Source organism: Platalea leucorodia (genome assembly GCF_965183815.1).
Source record: "Platalea leucorodia genome assembly, chromosome: 15".
NCBI lineage: Eukaryota > Metazoa > Chordata > Aves > Pelecaniformes > Threskiornithidae > Platalea > Platalea leucorodia.
In genome coordinates, this window is record NC_138837.1 from 12,259,918 (window position 1) to 12,275,993 (window position 16,076).

At 44.9% G+C, this 16,076-nt stretch overlaps 1 protein-coding gene across 1 annotated transcript in view; it reads left to right on the forward strand.

Moving 5' to 3' along the window:
• Window positions 1-210: 210 nt before the first annotated feature.
• EXD3 (exonuclease 3'-5' domain containing 3) overlaps window positions 211-16,076 on the forward strand; it is a gene marked incomplete at its 3' end in the record, with an annotated part of 300,929 nt that continues 285,063 nt past the window's right edge. Inside the window, exons 1-5 of the mRNA XM_082327142.1 lie at window positions 211-361; window positions 6,958-7,025; window positions 11,000-11,137; window positions 12,069-12,205; window positions 12,543-12,913. The remainder of the gene's footprint in view (window positions 362-6,957; window positions 7,026-10,999; window positions 11,138-12,068; window positions 12,206-12,542; window positions 12,914-16,076) is intronic.

Sequence of the window (16,076 nt, forward strand, 5' to 3'; positions counted from 1 at the left end):
GCCCGCGGCTGCCCGGGCGCGGCCCCGGGCCGGGGAGCGGCCGGAGGAGGGGGGCGGCTCCGTAACTACAGCAAATACGGTAGGCACAGCGGCGCCGCCGCGCTCTGGCAAATACGGTAAACCCCGCCCGCTCCGGCCCCGCCCCTTCGGGCTCGCCGCGGTGCTGCGGGCGACGGCGCCCCCTGCCGGCTCTGTGCGTCGGTGCCGGTGGAAAAGAGGACCGGTGGGGACACGGGGCTGGGCACGGGAGGTTCCGGGGGCGGTCGGGTTTGCCGCACGGAGCGGAGGGGCGGGCGCGATGGGGAAAATTTAGAGCCACGGACACCGGAGTTCCTGTCGCCCGCTTCCGGGTTGGTGCCAGGTGAGTGGCAGGAGCCGGCGGCCGCACCGGGGCGGCTCCGGGCCGCGCTGCGGCTCCGCGGAGGCCCAGAGCCACGGCGGGGCCGCGCCGCCGCTGGGCCCGCTTCCCCGCGCAGCCCCGGGGCGGGGGGAAGCCCGGCCCGGCCCTGTGCGGAGGAGCCCGGCGCGGCGCAGCGGACTTTGAGGCTCGGCAGCCCGCGAGGAGCGGCGGGTGGGGGGGCGGCGGGGCCGCTCCGGGTGTACGCACTTCGCAGCCGAAATAAAGCCATGAAGCGTCTCTCGGCCTCCCTGCGTGGCGCCTCCCGGCGGGGCGGCGGGGCGGTGCGCACCTGCCGGTATTTACGGTACCGCCGCGCTACGGTGGCCGGGAGGCGCCGGCGCTGGAGCCCGGGCCGCGGCGGGGAGGCGCCGGGTGAGGGCTGGGGAGGGGCGGTGAACGGGCGGTGAACCCGTCTGCGCGGGGGGGGAGGGCCAGCGAGAGCAAGCGGCGGGTCCCCGGGCACAACTCACGACGGGCGGCCTCTGCGTGGTTACCGTGCGTCACTGCAGGTAACTGGGGCGAATTAGTTACAGGTTACCGGCGGAAGCCAGAGGAACCTATGGCAGTGCTGTTACAGGTAACAGTGGAAGCGTTGTGTTTTCAAACGGCTTGGGTTTAAACAAATGGGTTGAGCTCCCTGTCACCGATTTTAAAAGTTTTGGAAAACGGCGGGGGAAAAAATTGAGTGGGATTGGAAGCGCCACGAGCATTGGCGGTGCGCGTGGAAAGATTAAATGTGTTTTAGGAAAACAAAGCAAGTTGGTTAACCTGCTCTCAGTAGCAGGAATAAAATAAACTGAGCGGCTAGAACTTTGTAAATAATTAGATGCTACAAATACAATGAATGTGCAGATTAAAGGCTAAACAACTTATGCTTGAAAAAGAGACACCCCCCCCGCAAACCTGGTGTTCTTTCTTGAGAGCGGATCACACGATCTGCTTCGGTTTGTGTCACATACTTGAATTTCTCTGAGGAATTTGACTCCAGTGTGACCTGAGAATTAATTAAACAAAGGAGGTGGTGTATGGCAGCAAGGCAAAATTTAAGAATGAGCATAGGAACAAATTGTGCATCCTGATCATAAGTTGGAAGATGTAAAGGAGTGGGCTAATTCCAGTCATCTCCGCTTACCAGTTCTTTTTTCGAATGCTAGTACTGACTTAAATTATCCAAAAGAATATATATAACCTTTGCTATTAAAGTTTACTGTTGGCAGACAGGCGAGGTGATCAGTGACACGGCTGTGGCCTGGTCTGACCTTCCTGGTTAAATGGTCCCAAGTGGGAGAAGGATGTTAGTACAATGGAAAAGACTGGGTGAAGTCTAGAAACCGTGATAGCTTCCTGCCGCTCACACAGAGGTGGCAGAGTGACTTGCACAGTTTGGTTGCATCAGTGATGCAATTTGAACTTTGCTGTTGTGGGAAGAGTTGATTTGATTGTTATGGGTTTTTTTCTTTTGTTAAAGAGAATCACATTGGAGTGGTCATGTGTGTGCACATGGTGTAGTTAAGTGGGCCACTGGAACATACTCTCCAGTTATAGTAGCTCTCAAGTAAGATATGAAAATACTGGAGAGTTCAGAGGAGGCCACAAAAATGCTCTGGTTCTGGAAAACAAGCCATGTAACGGACTTAATGAACTCAGTTTATACAGGCACATTTAAGAGAAGAGGGTTAAGTGACTCAGACACTGTGGAAATCCATGCCTGTGGGAAAGTTATCCGATAGCTCAATATTTTCAGTCTTTCCAACACAGACATAATGAGATCCCGTAACTGAAAGTCAAAGCTACACAAATTCTTTTAAATATGACACAATTTCCCAGCAGTGGTGGAGGTTAATTACAGAAATAGTTTACGGGAGAGGTTAAAGGCTTGCCATTATTTGGAGGTCTCGAGCTGAAACAATAACAATTTTGAAGATGGGCTTAAACCTGAAATCTTGGGCAACTTGCTGGTGCAAGGGTGCCCATGTGGTTTGGGGGAAATCGGGGAGATTATCAGTGAGTCACCTTCTGGCACTCTGTACTTCGTCTGCTTGGCTGCAGAAACAGCAGGAATTTTTTTGATGTTGCTTAAAGGGCTGTAGTTCTGAATTAAGATAGTTCTAAGCAATCTTACGCTTTTGGATGAACCTCTGCTTCAAGGGGGAATTCCGCATGCTGTTCTCACAGAGGGAAGTTAAAGTAGTGCGTTTCTTCCTCCACTGTTGTTTAAATCGTCAGAGCTTGGCCGCAGAGAGCAGACACCGAGCTGGGCAAACGGGTGTGCTACACGAGGTCGGAGACTCCCCTCCCTCATCTGCGACGTCTTCCCCATATGTTTGCACTCCGATCCAGATTCGAGGTCAGGAAGGGATTTCCAGCAAAGTCTGATTTGTGAAAGCATCATACGAGTTTTTCACCCTCGGGAAGAGCATAGTTTTCAGGCTGGGACTTTCTGCTGGCACTGTTTTTATCTCGTCAGGTTCTTGTAAGGGGATTTTGGGATCTATTTGTCTCAATGTATTGTTTCAATAGGACGAGAGTGCTTTCAAGGTAGTAGGTTTTATAAAAGGGTATTGGATGATAGGGTCAACTAGAGGATCAGTTGACTCACGCTGAAATTATGACTTTTTAATTAAAATAAATAAATAACTCTCCTTCCGCTTCCATGAATAGTGAAACTCTGCCTGTTATGTAGCGCTGTGCGTTTTGGTGTGCTCTGAGGGCTCGATGCCCCCCTGGTTTTCTACAGAAACAGGCAGTGCCTGCCCGTGGCTGCCTGTCAGCTTTGTGGCACAAGCGTCACTCACAGCCGTGACTTCTGCTTCCATGTTTTTTCTCACTGTATGCGCAAGCAATAGAGCAGGAATCATCAAATTTTAGCCTGTGGAGTAGAATCAGCAAAATACACATTCTGGAATGTAAATGATCCATTAGAAAACCTCTGTTTGGAGTTCTTAAGGCAATAATGCTGTCTGTTAGAAATCATAACGCTCACCCGCACAAAGTTTTGTTGGTGCTTACAGCCTAGCAGTTGCAGCAAACTTTTCTCAGCTCTCTTTGTTGGGGGAGTTGACCGTGCTGCTCCTGTGAACCCCCCAGACAAATGTGTGGAGCGCGCAGCACGCGCCGGCGTTCAGAAGGACTAAGCTGCAACGTTTCCAACTGTTCCTTTTCCAGTGACACACGTTGGTCCTTAACGTAAGCCATGGCAAAGCTGAAACAAGTGTAATTTCTGTTCTCCGAAGGCAGCTTGGAGAGAGGCAGAAGCGGGTGGTCTCCAAACACGCTCGGCGTTGCGAGTTCTCTGTTCGGCTCTGCAGGAAGCGCCGTTACCTTATAGCTTGGGTCTTAACGCAGAGGTGGGTGCGTCCATTCGCAGTCGGTAAGAGGTGCAGGTCTATGCATTTGTACTCTCTGACAACCAGAGCAGTTGCACCTGTGGATAAGTAATTTGACCCAAACTTGCATTAAATAACTTGCTGATGTGTGGAGTGATGTAGCCCAAGGGGATGAGGGGGCACAGGCCATCTCTGGGCTAGCTAAGATGCAGTTTGACCGAGACGTTCTGTTGGAATTATGAGTGTTCTTCTCCTGAACCAAGTTTTAATAATTTAATTCAAAAGCTAATTACTGAGCTTGTGTAGTGTGCCAGTGCCTTTAAAATATTTTCTTTTGTAACTCTCTGAGGATGCTCGGTGCTATGAGAGCCTCCGCAGGCGGCTCCCCTTTGTAATCACGTGCATTGGAGGATGGGATGGCCATAGAGGAGTGTGTGAGAGGAATAGGGTTACCTTAACAGAAACAGGAGATACACTAAGTGCTGAACATCTTGCTGTTTCATGTTTTCATCTTTTAATTGAATTAATGTGTAATAAACTAACATAGTATAAGAAAAAATATGGTAGATGTCCATGATAAAAGTCTGAAAAGTTCTCGTGGGGAAAAATGAAAGAGAGGAGTAGTGTGTATGCGTGGGATAAGGGAGGGCCGAAGAGAAACTCCAGTTAGATTTCTGTCAGAAGAGAAGTCTGGAAAGCTGTTTTACCAGAGGATAAAAGTCTTGTTTCTTTCGTGAATCCACATGAAGGTGTGGTGTTGCAGCGTGACCAAACGGCATTAACTTGTGCCTGGGAGGTGAGAGTCTTGTCCGGCTGTTTGAGATCAGGAGCAGGGTGTCCGTTCCCAGTTGCGTTAACTGCCTGCTGGGTGATTTGAAGCAGGTAATGCTTTATGGTCTACAGATTAAAATTGAGCAAGAAAACCCTGCTTACCTAATTAATAACTTCTTTTGTCTCAACTTTGCCATTTGCTTGGGATGATGCTTTGGGCACAGTCCTTTGAATCACAGAATCATAGAATCATTTAGGTTGGAAAAGACCCTTAAGATCATCGAGTCCAACCGTTAACCCAGCACTGCCAAGGCCACCACTAAACCATGTCCCTCAGCACCACATCTCCCTGGCTTTTAAATACCCCCAGGGATGGGGACTCAGCCCCTGCCCTGGGCAGCCTGGGCCAGGGCCTGACAACCAGTGCTTTGTGTTGGCTCTAAGTAGAAACAGACCTGTCTGAGGCTTGAGGGAATGGCTATTGTTAAAGAAATTTCTTATATAAGAAAAAAAATTCCTACGTTACTAATTCTTATAGAATAATCCTCTTTGCAGTGTCTTCTGCAAGAAATAGGTGGGCCAATGAAGCTAAAGAAAAGTGTTTTGGAATCTGGTCAGACCAGAAGCAGCTAAAAACCCTTCAACTTCTATCCGATCACCTATAAAACATGGGAGTCCTGTTCCTTCTCTGACTAATGCATTCCAGTGCACAAAGTTGTGTGTTACCTGCACTTAAAGTTGCAACGCTGTGAATCTGGAAGGAGAAGGAAATTGCTAATGAAGAAAAAATAGATATAAATAATGGAAGAATTAAACAAAGGAAATAAAGTTCTAATTTATGTTGTATAGGCATTTAAACAGCAACAGTACTAGAACCAATTTTGAAATTAATATATAAGGCGTGGTTAGCGGCGGTGTCCTGATACAGAGCTGGGAGCCGCTGTTCCTGCAGGCCTTACCTGCCACCGCTAGTGACGGTAGCGACCAAAATAAAAAATAGCATCAAAGTGTCTTTTTTATGTCACAGTACAGAAGCCAGATTCTCTGCTCAGTGCTTCAGTATTAACCATTACTGAGTCTGTTTGTGAAAGCAGAGCTGCGGATTTATATCGGTGTAGGAGAGATCTGACTCCTGTGCGTTTTACTAAGCTTAGCATTACAGTGGTTTTTGTTACACGTTACCAAGCTAGAGCAGAAGAGCCTCTAGCTCTAAATGTATTTCGTGCATTTATTTAAATTCCTCTTTATTACATCTCCAGCTGTGCCAAGGACATGGTCGCACTTGACATTACGTTCAAATGTGTGGCTACTGTCATTTTAGACTGTTCTTTTCTGATTAAAATAATGCTGTTTTTTCCTGGTTTATGGCTAGCTATACCCATACAATGCGATTTATTCTTGGCTGTTGCTCATCTTGTCTTCAAAAAGCAGAATACTTTACAATACACGGGGTTACCCTTATAGCGATGCACGTAACTCTGCGGTTCAGTTACTAATTTCAGAGGTTTTTTTGCTCTTACATCTTTCTGCGTTTTTTGTTCTGTGCTGAAACTTTCTGCTGTACGATTCAAAAGGCACTTTAAGATCATTTTTGATTTCCATGCAGATTCACTGAGCCTTGTTTGGGTTACATGCTCATGAAAGAAAAGTATCTTTTTCAAAACATCCAGGACACTGTCTGTCTGTCTGTCCACTGCTGAGCTTTTTAATGTCAAACTCTGCCTGAACCTCCTCAAGGAATAAGCTGTTATGTCGGGGAAAAAGTTGCCTGGAAGACAGCAGCGCTGTGAGGAATGTTTGAAAATGCGCGAGAGAGCACAGGAGGAACTGCTTGGGAAATGATTGCTGTATAAAACTGCTCCGTGTGGGTTTTCTTAGATGATACAATTGCCTGTAAATTTTTGGAAAATATTCCTTGGGGACTAAAATCTCCCACTGTTACGAACTAAAGGAAAATGGGTTTGGCTTTTTGAGAAGAGGAGTGCAATTTTGCTTTACAGGATAAATAACTGCTGTTTCAGGCTGTGCGAAGCAGGTTTTTAGTAGCCACGTAGTTGAAAGTGTTATTGTTTGGTTTTTGTTTTGCCACTGGGCCATTCCGATGGATGGGAGTGGAGGTTTCCTGATGATGTTCTGTTTGCTAAAGCGGATACCCTGCGTGGATTAGGACGATGGTTCTCTGCATGTTTTGTATCATTGGGATGGTGTTCTTGGTGGTCTTTTGTGACTCTTAGCCGCATGATCTTAACATTACAGTAAAGATGTTTAGCAAGAAGTAAAAGTATTGGCAGGTACGTAAGGCTCCGGTTCAAGAAAACATTAGATGCCTGCCAGTCTGTCCTTCCGAGGTAGCACTTAACGAGATGCCTAAGTTAGGATTGCTTCAGTGGAGCTCGGGTGTTGTGTGGGTCAGTGTACAAAAAGCTCGGGACGGTAACTGGCCTGTTTGCTTCCTTGCAGCTCTGTGGCGGCAGCGGAATTCCCCCAGCATCACTCAGCAGGTTACACCTTCGCCGTCCTCCTTCGGGGTGAGTTTGCTGTAGCTCCGAGTCTGTTCAAAGGCATTTGGCAGGTTGGGGGCAGACTCCGCGTTTGGGGGCAGCCTCCACATTTGGTAGGATGGAGGCAAACTCCACATTTGGCAGGTTGGGGGCAGCACAGCTTAAGGAGTTCCTGCCCTTTCTAGTCTCTGTCTTGTCTGAGCTTAGAAAAGGATCATTTCCAACTTCGATTACTTTGTCGACCTCTCCCACCTTATTTGTTTGGGGGACAACTGAGAGGGGTGCCTTGGTGCAGGATGGAGTAGGAGGGAGAGTGCGGTGATTGCATAGGCTGCTGTGCCTGTTCTGATGCCCCCGAGAAGCTGTGCCCTCCTTGCATGTTTATAGGTAGGTCTTTAAGTGGAACGGCCCTATTCTGACAATTTGACATCGAGATTATTAAAAGTAATTTCTGTTCTGAGGATCAGTATCAGCTTTGCTGTGTGGAGTTTGTTTCTGAAAGTAATACAAACAGCTTTTGTTTGCAGGATGTTTTATTAGTTTATGTAGGTAAGTGAAAGGGAACTTGACAATGAACCAGTTGTACACACTTGTAGCAAATTCGGTTTCATCACTGCAGTTTGTGTGATCACTCTTAGATGAAGACGTCCTTTCAAATATTTCAGATGAAGATGTCCTTTCAAAGCAATATTTTATGGTACAGCAGTGTATTAGGGAATAGATTTATGAGGATTCCATTTTGATTTGTGAACTTCATTCGTGATATTTCCTTATTTTTGTAAAGATTGATTGAACGACATCCTATGTTGAAAAGTTACCTAGCAGTTCCTTACAGATAAAGTAGATTGTGTAGAACTCGGTTTATATTCAAAAGTTGTACTGGGTTAACTGCCCTGGGACCCCATCTGATTTGGTGTCCTGTCTTCTCTCAGAATGGGAGAACTGGGATCTTTCTCTTTCGTACTGCTGCCTACTGAGATATTTATATGCCCTATGCCCATGAGGGCTTGCCTAATACAAGGAAATATAAAATGTCTGTGCAGGAGCAGCCACCAGTTAGTGTATATCCTCTGGTTTCCCCTTTTGGTCAAATGGAAACAAAGCTTGGTGTTTAATGAGAAATTTCTGGAAAGCCTGATTTCGGGTTTTTCTAGTCTCCCTGGTGTGTGTTCTGACCTGCAGCTGCAGCTTCGTTAGAGGGCACTCTTGAATAACGTCAGGCAGCATTCACCGCATACGCTTCAGAGAAGAGGCCTGATGCAAGTGTAATTTGCTGCCCCAGTATGAAGCTGGAGATGGATTACCCTGTATGCTTCGCTATCTTATGATGCAAGGCGAGATTGACTATGCTGTGGGCTGATTTAACGCTTCTGCTGTGTATGGAACGTAGCAACAATCTATTAGATAATTCACTATAGTTTTCCAACTGTGGATTAATTAATTTAAATAACTTGCTTTTCTCACGGCCTTTACCCCATAAACTGCCTTGATCCTAAATGTATGTCCATTTTAGAACTTTTTTTTGTATTGTTGCTATCATCTTAAAAAAAAAAAAATCCTTTAGAAACAATAAGTTGCTTCAGAAACTCTTGGGTTTTAATTGCAGCCCTTACCTCAGTTCTTTCTGTGCCTTTGAATAGCTTATCATTTCTTCTTTCACTTTCCTTCTGTAATAAAGAGGATAATGATTTTTACCTTGGGAGAATTAATCAATGTATATAAATGTGCTTTGAAATCTGAAGTGGTTTAGATTTTTTAAAAAATATAATTAAAATATTGAACAAAGCAGGAGTCAGGGAAGTCAAATTTAAGACCATGATTATTGCTCAGCTGCTTTGGTGCTTCTTCTGTTTTGGCAAGATTATAGAGCCAGACCATTTGCATTGCTTTTGACTTTTTTTGATGTTTTTAGTTTTTTTGTCCAAGGAGAAGCATTCTTTATATGCAGGAGTCAGATTGTCTGTAAACATAAACATAATCTTAGCTTTGTCCAAAACATACCTTGTTTTGCTTTTAAAAAAGCATACCAAACCGGTGTAACTTGAAACGTTTTTCTGAGCAATTAGCACTGAATCATACCCACACTGGATAGGCTTGGCAAAACTGCAGCGCACGTTTCCTATGCTGGAACCGTGCCTACATAGCATAAACCTCAGCTTTAATATATTGCTTTACTTAGCCTCTGAATTCCCACTTCTGTGTTAGCATTGCTGCTAGTAGCTGGGTTCTACGTAGCTGCTCGGTGGTGGTGCTCGTGTGCACCTCTCAAAGATGAGAGGTGAGATCAGGGGATCTGATTTGAGTACGGTCACAGAATAGGGCAGTAACAGCTATGAGCAGAAACCAGTTGTCTGGCTGACTGACCACCTCCTTACTGGGAAGTATTCCTTCCAGCTGGGACTGGCACATCTTCCTTACCAGGGGTTTAGCTTTACTCAGCGGTGGCAGCTTTATCCTCTGTGGGTTGAAGATGGCAGACATTGACAACCTGAGAGTTCGTCAGAGCAGATTCTGTGCTAGAGCCAGACGATAGTACTTTGCTTGGTGTCCCAAAGAACTGCGTAGTGCTTCCATGAACTCTAATGGCTGTGAGCCTCCACTTCTCCAAAATTAAAGCAGGCTAATTAGAAAAAGTACTTGTCAGGCCATCTTTCCTTTCCTAGTTTTTAATCTCCTCTCACGCCTTCCCTTTCTTTCCCACCAATATGGCTCCTTGTTAGCTTTTTGGCAGAGAGCTTGCCTGGAGTAAGGCAGGAAAGCCGAGGTGTTCCTTCTCAGGGGCCCTTCACGTCTGTCCCAGCCAGAGGGTACGTGAGGAAGCAGCAGAAGCTGAGCTGAGACGTGGTACCGCGTGGGTGCCTGCAGATGTGTGGAAAGCAGCACCGCGGGGAGGCTCCTGCAGGCTCTAAGGCTGGACTGGAACAAGGCGAGCGGCGCTTACAGAAGGGTCTTGGCTGGGTGGCCTTGCGAAACAGCCGGGGCTGAAGGCAGGCACATCACTCGTGTGCTTCCCATCTCCCACCACCTCTCACGGCAGGGTGGCAACAGCAGCTCCTCGGGGCAAAGGCTGGGACAGGGAGGGCGAGCAGCCCAGGCCTGGCCCCACGGCCGCTGTGTGGCCCCTGGCTTGTTCTGGGGAGCTGGGAAGAGGGCAGCAGGCGAGGCAGGGACGGCGTCCGTGAGAGCGGGCAGGCTCTCGGGGACGGCGTCCGTGTGACCACATCAGCTGTAGTTTCTGAGGAAATTTTTAGTTGCCTGACTGGCAAATGGAATTTAAGGTGAAATGGAATAAATACGGACTTCTGTGCTAGAAAAAAAACAGTTACTGAGGCTAAAGCATTTTTATCTGTGGGACTGGGGATTGTATTTTTAATGCTTTTGAAGAGCTCAACTTTTGTGATTTCTCTAAATGATACTAGGAATGACATTTTGAAAGGCAGAGGCTTCAGCCAAAATCTTCGCCCTCTCAGTGTTATACTCTGCCCCATGTGTAGGTGCCCTCTCTTGTGTTTTACCGCACATACAGTTTGGGTGTTCTAAAAAATAATAGTAGTCCAGCAGCCAGTGGCATCCACAGAACGTGCTGAAGAGGAGCTCCAGCGTGCTTGTATGAAATACTTTCTTCCAGCATTGAGTGGCATCTCCTGCAAATATTTTCTCACAGAACATTTGTGTGGAACCGAAAGTTTATTTTTATGATGATTTGTGTGTTGGTCTTTGTCATTCTTTGAAGACTAGCTGGAGTTGTGTGGTGACACGTTTGCATGGGTTAGCCAGTGCCATCTTCATGGCTTGATGTATTAAATGTAGTATAGATGCTAGTGTCATCTTTACATTTGCTCTGAAATCAGCTCCAGGTACCATCTGATTTTTATTAAAAAAGACGGTTGCAATCAGTGTTGTACTTAAAATGTTCTGCCAAGTTCTCCTTATTTTTTGCTGTGCATCAGCAGCGGCTTGTCTTTTTGGGATCTGGAGACCAAATGCGTGTTTCTGGGCAGGATTTTGAGGATGGCGTTGGGACCGTGGTTTCCTCAGCACCTCCCTGCTGTTAGCCTACCTCCAGATCGACATTCTATACGGCAGGTTGTTGTCTTGGTCTCAGAAGACATTGTGGGACAAACTGCTGTCTGATACGGGTAGGTAGCAACAACTGGAGAGTGTTTCCTGCTTAAATAAGAGTGAAAAAGCCGCTACTAATAGAATTTAAGGGAAGAAGTAGAACATGTGTTTCTAGAAACCCAAGAGAGGGGCATAATGGGGGAAAGCATAAATTTAGGCCAGTCTTCTGCCTAATGTAATAATGTAAATGGAGAAAGCAACTTTTCTTTCTTTCTTTTTTTTTTTTTTTCTTTTCAGTAGGAGCAGTTTAGCTACGAGCCCAGTGGTGCTGGCTGTCTGACTTGTCATAGGTTTAAGCGCCAAAAAGTAAATATTTTTAAGCAAAGCAAATGCAGAACATTGGGGATATACTTAAAACACAAAAGAAAGCAAAAAAGAACAAAACTGAAGAAACCCTTTTGTGTACAGCGTCCAGAGCAATTTTAGAATGCTCTTGTTTCATGCCTAAATAAATGGTTCTTTCAGCCAAAGAGAAATCTTTTCTCTTGATTTATTACACCAATTTAGATATAAGCCCTCTGTGCAGGACTGTCAGTTTAATAGAACAGCTTTCTTTCTCCTTTCGGATTTAATCCACATGTTGTTGTATCAACAGAGCCTTTGTCTCTGCTCAGTTATGAGTTATCCTTTTTTAATATAAAAAAAAAAGTGAAAACACATGGTTTTTTAACAGCCCTACTACCAAAAAGCGTAGGATGACATAGGGAGAGGTGACCATCAAATAGTGACTCTGATTTGTGGGTAACTTCAAAGTGGTGCTGCAAATGAAAGAGTGAAAAATGGCCCTTTCCCCTCTCCCCGGCGCGGTGACTGCGGAAAGCCCATCGGTGACGGGAGGAGGCAGCATTATCTTTAGCCAGGATTTCCGAGGTTTTTTCCCCCAGCTTGTGCAGTGATGCTAAACATGCTCTTTTTCGTTAACTCTAATTTCCTTCCTTTTTTTTAAAGGGGGACTTATCCAGAGGTGTATGTAATTCCCATTTCCTTCCTTCCTGCCTGCCTCCCCTGCAGAGAAGGATTTCTTTCTTGGACCCCTCCTGTTTTCCAAATGGAGAGGAATTGCTCTCAGGAAACTCATGAATTTGGTATTATTTCTATACTTGGTTTTGTGAGAAAACATTTATTTGAGTATCAGTGCTTACTTGATACCTACGTGAGGGTTCAGAAGTGCACCTTAGAGCTGCTCGACAAAGCAGGTCACTACACTGTTTGATTATAACCTTATCATACAACTAACTCCTGTAGCATCGTGAATTAGTGCTGAAGATTTACTTCAATACATCCTGAACCGGCAGCTTGGCGGGCTGAATGCAGCCAAAGGCACAACGGTTGCACTATCTATGTCTTTGGTGCTAGCCTGGTTTCTTCCAGCTTGTGTTAGACTCCTGATGGTCATCACAGTCTTTCTTAATTCTCTTTCAGATGTTGGCACAGCAGATCCCACCTCAAGTGTCGTTATAATTATTTGCAGTGGTGCGATTTTAAAGGAAGCTAATAATAACGTGTCTTCAACCAGAAGAAATTTGTCTGGCGTTTAAAAGATGTGGCATGATCCTATTCTACTTCTCGAGGTTATAGAAGAGCGTAAGAAAAGATCCACCTTAGAGGCTTTAGTAGCCAGGGATGGGAAAAAGCAGGTTGTTATCCTTGCCGCCTGAGGCGGAGAGCAGGCCTGGCAGCCATACTGCAGCTCTGAAGAAGGAGATCCCTTGGTCCACCAAGTTCTTGAAAAAAGAACAGAAGATCCTTGGCAGCATGCGTGCGGACGCTAGGAGCTGGCAGCATCTTTTTGTGTGAGTTAAACTGGTCAGGGGACAGGTAAGCCAGGCAGCAGTTAGCAGCCTGTGCTAAAAGCAGCAGGCTGTTCATGTTTAAGGCAGCTTAGATACTATCAAATTCTCTGAATGTTAACTCCGCAAGTGTTTCTTGCACAAGAAGAGAAAAATCCATCCCTTTGAAGGTGGCTGTGGAATGCAGGCTGGCGGGGCGGGCGGGGGGTGGTGTCTGCTTTCCTGCAGACCGGCCTTCTGTCACTGCCTGCGCTTTGCTTATGAGGGCTGAGCGTACCTTTCCCACCTAAGATAAAACATGGATCTTGGGAGGATTACACTTTCCAAGCTCTCTCAGACAGTCTCCTGCCCTCGAGGCTGCATTCTACCATGTTGAGTTCTCTGAACCTTGGTACTAATGGATATTTAGATCAGGTTTGTTTCCTTTTCAGTTTATCACTGTTCTTAATGGCAGCTAGCCATTATTACTTCTCAAAACAGCTTAGAACTTGAATCTTTCCAGAGCAGTGGTACATGAAAGGGGTATTCGGCTAGCAAGAACAATTTCTTTATACGTGGATTTTGCACGGCATTGTACTGTGCTGTGCTTTCATCTAAAATGTCCCTGGGCAACCTCATCCAGCTTTGAAGTTGGCCATCCTTTGAGCAGCCGATTGGATTGGAAACCTCCAGAGGTCCCTCCCAAACGAACTTACTGTGTGATTCTGTTTCCTAGTAGAGTTCTGGCAAAGATGCTTCTTTTGGCTTCGTTTATATCTCCATGCTCAACAGCTTTCATCATGTTCCCATCATAAGCAGTTCTTTAAACTGAAGTGATGTGTAAACATCAGGAACAGTTTCTGAAGTGTAACATGAGTTTCCTTCCTTCGTAGTTTAGACTGTTTTTTATGCTGCCATATTCAGATTATATGAAAAATCAATTTTCTTTTATTGCTATTTATTAAGAGAGAATAACTTTTTTTTTTGTCCTCAGACACAAATGTTTTACCATGGGGCAATACAAAGAATAATTTTCTAAAAGCTGATGGGTCTTGTTCTTAGGTCAGCTTTGTTCCTTTGCACTCTTTCTTTGTTGGGAAGCTGCAGAAGAAGGAAAGACAAAGAGAAAAGAGCTTGGTTGTTATTTGGATTTATAAGACTATATCGTTACTGCATTTTGAGTGGGCGTTGCATTTTTGAGTTAGAAAGGGAAGTTAAGAAGAAGATAACTATTTTTATGGATATTGGTACCTGTTATTCAAACACTTTAGCTCATACTTAACTTTATGCTGTACAGTATTTTGCTTAAAATTTAAGCAGTTGCTTAAGCACTTTGAATTGTAATGAACTTAATAATGTGTCTTAGTAATTCAGAAACTGTACGCTTGACAAGGGAACGCTGACAGTTTGTTGGCTTGCTTGGATTTACGATTTTATTCTGAGGGCAGAACAGGATGGTGGGGCAATTAGATGGAGTTACATATACCAAATGTATAATTTATCACATATGTACTCAAAACTGAAGTTGACTAATCTTGTAGTTCATGCTTGCTGTATGTTCAGACTTTAACCTCTCTGTTTAGATTGCCAATGTGGTGCCAATTAGTGGGGCTGTGATGTGGATGCTAAGGAATATAACTCACTTCACATGGGTTACCAAACAGCTAGCAGATGTTAAGCTAATGGTTCTTGGCTACTACCAGCCTGACTTCGATTTCAACCCAGAGGTGAAAGAATTTATTTCTCTCCCATTACCATTTCCCTTGGGCCATATTGTCCCGAGCATCCAGAATTCCTTCAGCTTACTCTGGAAGATGATGTAAACATTTCCCCTCCCCCTTAAACCTGTTCTCACGGTGTCCTGTGTGTTCCTTTATTTTTGTGTTAATTTGCCTTCTTTGGTATTTGTTATTCTACTGGTAGGCTTTATGATAAATGGTAAATGAAAATGTAAACACTTAAATCATACAACTGAAATTCTTAACAGGAGAGGTCTGTGCTGAGTGTGGTGCGGTTCATGGACCGTCCCTGCAGCTACATCTCGGAGATGTGACAGAAAGTCTGTCCTAGGATTGCTGTTACTACTTGGAGTAACAAAGGCCGTAGGAAGCGGTGGGTCTGGCTTGCCTGGGCCCCTGCCTTTCTTTGTTCTCATTGCTGGATATTGTGCTCTCAAACACTGTAAAAAGTGTAACTGCAAGGCCCATAGTTTTCTTCTCGGGATGAGTCAGTGCTGAATAACTAACTGGCAAATGCTGCAGCTTCCTTGGTGTGACTTAGAGCGGTAGGTAGTAGGTGTTACTCAAGACAATTTAAAATATGGTGTGAAATATAGTGTAATAACTGGAAAACTTTCATCACTTCATTTTCTGTGCTCTTTCAAGTGCTAGGTATGATAAGGTCTGTATAACCATAGCAGCTTCAGGAACAGCGGTAGGGTAACGGAGGGCTCAGCTGAATGAACAATAACACTTAAATACTTATTGATGCTGAAATCCTGTTTCGTAACTCACTGTGTAGTCATCTGATATGTTTAACCAGTGTGTGTGTGATATAAGGGCTAATGCTTTTTGTTCTCTCTGGTAACTTTGTCTTTCCTTCTTCAAGGACTTAGCCTTTGACCTAAAAATGTTGTCTGTAACATGGCCAGCATTCAGGTTTTCAGCTATTTCCTTACCTTGCTCATTTAATACTGTGAAAAAAGGCAGTAGTATTAGCATAACAGACGTTTCAAAACCAAAAATCATACTTAATGACAAGTTTTCAGTCATAGTTTATTTTCTTACTGACGTGCTATTTTGGGGTGTCAAACTTGATCAGCATCGACATGAACACCAACAGGAGGAGCTGGTGAGGGTTAAATAACTGTCATCGTTCTTTTTCAGTGAGCAATGTAAATAAAGCGCTGGCAAGGTCCTGTCATTTGTTGCTTTTCTTCAAGGTTCTAAAGCAAATGTTTCATTCAGTGAGGTGTTTGATCCTGAGCTTCCAAAGAGAGCAATTATTTTTAATGTCTTGAGACAAGCAGAAATGTTTCTGTCCTGTGGATTCATCTTTCTTGATGTTTATGTATTTACTAAGGACAACATAACAGAAGTAATGCAAACAGGTATTCTGGACGTAGATGATGAATAATAGCTCAATACTAATTACCTTTCTTGAAGAGTAATTAATAACTTTCACATTT